The sequence below is a fragment of the Lycium ferocissimum genome, chromosome 1 (genome assembly GCF_029784015.1).
Source record: "Lycium ferocissimum isolate CSIRO_LF1 chromosome 1, AGI_CSIRO_Lferr_CH_V1, whole genome shotgun sequence".
NCBI lineage: Eukaryota > Viridiplantae > Streptophyta > Magnoliopsida > Solanales > Solanaceae > Lycium > Lycium ferocissimum.
In genome coordinates, this window is record NC_081342.1 from 24,986,661 (window position 1) to 24,989,526 (window position 2,866).

Sequence of the window (2,866 nt, forward strand, 5' to 3'; positions counted from 1 at the left end):
ATCAGTGGTCGTTAATTTTTGCCCTTCGCTAAAAGCCCCTTGGTTCAGGGTTCAAACTCCCGCTCATTCATAAATTAAAAAAAAATAAAAAAATTTCAAGACTTATGCCTTGCGATTTGTTTTTTTTTTTGAGCTTGGATTCGAGCTCGGGGCTGCAGGTGTTAAGCGAAGAATATTAAAAACCCATGATGGCAAACAAAAATTAAAAACCCATAAAAAGAAGGACAATTCGCGCAAAAAAATGATTGAGCTTATCTGGCAAATAATGGGCTTCGTGCTCCTTCGGACATTGGGGCCCAAACATTCTACGCCTCGGTGAGTTTTTGTTTCCAAATCTTAGTATGGACCCTACCATGTGAAGTTTTGACACATCATGAATATGAGTAGTAGTTTGAATTTCATGCTTCAAGTTCATCATTGTGCCATGTTTGGTTTCCAGCTGAATTCAGAGCAAGCATCATGGTTGCAGATCCATACACCAAAACTAAAATGATGACATGAAATAGGGAGAAAAGGTTTAGACAATGAATGACTTCCCCACCTGTAGTATTTAATCTAATAGCAACTATTAGTTCAGGAGATTACGAATTTCGAAAGGGGATCTGTAACAATCACGACTTGTGTTATCGGTCTTTGGGAATTCTTTTATTGTGTTTTCTTTGTAAACTCTAGCTGTCATATTACGGTGAGAAAAAACTCTCTTTTTAAATACCCATAATGATATAGTTATATGTTATAAATAGGGCAAGCTATACCGGGCTAACTAGCCGCCCTTAGGGGTGAAACCCCCAATCCAATAACATTTTCTAACACCACCTAAAGTACACTAGTAAGCTTGAATGTGAATAAGATTTAAGAAATGGAAACCGAATACAATTACGCAAGTTTTTTTCAACTATTGAAGTGATTGAACGAAATTAAAAATTAATTCAATATTAAAACTCAAATCTCTATTGACGACTATTGCTATTACGAGGAAATAGAATGATCAACTCTAATTTTTACACTAGTCATACAAATAGAGAAGTATAAATTGTTTTTCTTCTAAACAGAGAAATATAAGTTAAATCATTTTTTTCTGAACCAAGTCAAGTCCTCTCTGTTATGTTGTTACCTTTATATTCCCTTTATCCTTTTGGCAGGTTTAACTTTAAGCAAAATATGCAAGACTTGGGAGAGGATGAATTGACATTTTACCGATCTTTATAAATGAGATGTTCAAATAAAAATTGGGAACTATTATATCATGAGGAGATCTTACACACAATTTTATAAGAGGCTTGACTAGAACAAAATTGAACAACAACAACAACATATCCTGTGTAATTTCACAAGTTGAATCTGCTGGGTAGTACAAAATTAAGCGCATATATATAAAACTAAGCCCGATTCCTTTGTTTTCTTTTCCCAAGAAAAATAATATAGAGGCAGGCTGATAAATATTTTTAGAACTGTTAACTAAAGATTTGAAAAACACAATTATGGTTTTGCCACTTAGTATTAATCGATTACAACACGCTCCAATATTTGTTTGTTCATGATAAAAAAAAAAGTTGGATTTGAGCATTCCAAGCTAAAGCACAAAACAACAATTATAACCAGAAGGAAGAAAGACCTAGAATATGTTCATTTTTCATCATCACCGTATGAAAAAAAACACTCGAGATCAATATCGTATCAAATTAAGGAATTGAATCGATTTGGATAGCTATAAAATTAACTTGTGCAGAATAGGTCAGGATTCTAACTGATGCAGAATCATAATTCATCTATATATAAGTTTGTGATGAATAAAGTGTAGTTTAGGGGGACTCGAGGTGGCTCATATGGCGTGAGACGTAGTACTGTTGTTCCTATTATAGTAAAAGAACCTATACTGGTTACGAGTTCTAATTAAGAAAATTTCTTACTTTCCATTAGAAAATTTGGACTTAGACTTACAAATTGTAGTTATTTTAAATGGTTTACTAATAAATAAGCTGTTAAATTCAAGACAGGGATGAAAATTTAGAGAGACAGAATAATGGGAGAATTAACATACGCATAAATTGTCGTAATGCCACTAAACATATCTGAAGTAAGGTTTTCTCCTTGCCCTAATCTAATAAGGTAACCCTATTCTAAAAGAACTAAATCTATTTTACCATAATTATAACTTCACCATAAACAACTATTACAATTATACTGCTAAGTTCCTGCGGACCTAAGGATTTTCTGCGGCCTTAGGCATTAATGGGACCCATTGTCGAGGTCACATGCGGTCTGATAACCCCTTGAAGTTGGAGCATAGGGATCTGGATACTTATTTTACCAATCAACATCTTGATGTTGCGATTTTAAGCTTTTTGTAAACACGTCGATGATTACTCGTTGGTAGACATGGCCAGGTATGATTCCGGTACTAGCAGCGTCCGGAATAGTAATGATCGACTTGATGTGTTTAGTTGGTTCGTAAAACAGTTCGCACAATATACAATGCCGTTGATCCTCATTTTCACGGTTTTTTCCACACCCACTTAAAATTTCCTTTAGCCCTTTACACGACTAATTATTGATCGATATTCCCCCCCTCGGGCGAGACAAGTGTTACTTCTTGGTCTTGATGATCGAGTGTCCGGGAATAAACCAACCGGGGGGGTTTTTTAAATCGGGAAACATCCCCCCAATCCACCTCCGAAACGGGGTCCAAAACTCTTTATCCATTCTTGCCCGGGTTCTTTTTTAAATAACCACCAAAGCGGTTCCCGGGGTTTTTTTCGGTTCTTTATTTTAAAGAAAAAACGCAAAAAAACTCGGGTCCGTAACCCCGGTATATTAGTCAACGGACGTCGAAATTTCGATCTCCCCTAAGGCTCTTTTGGCAAAG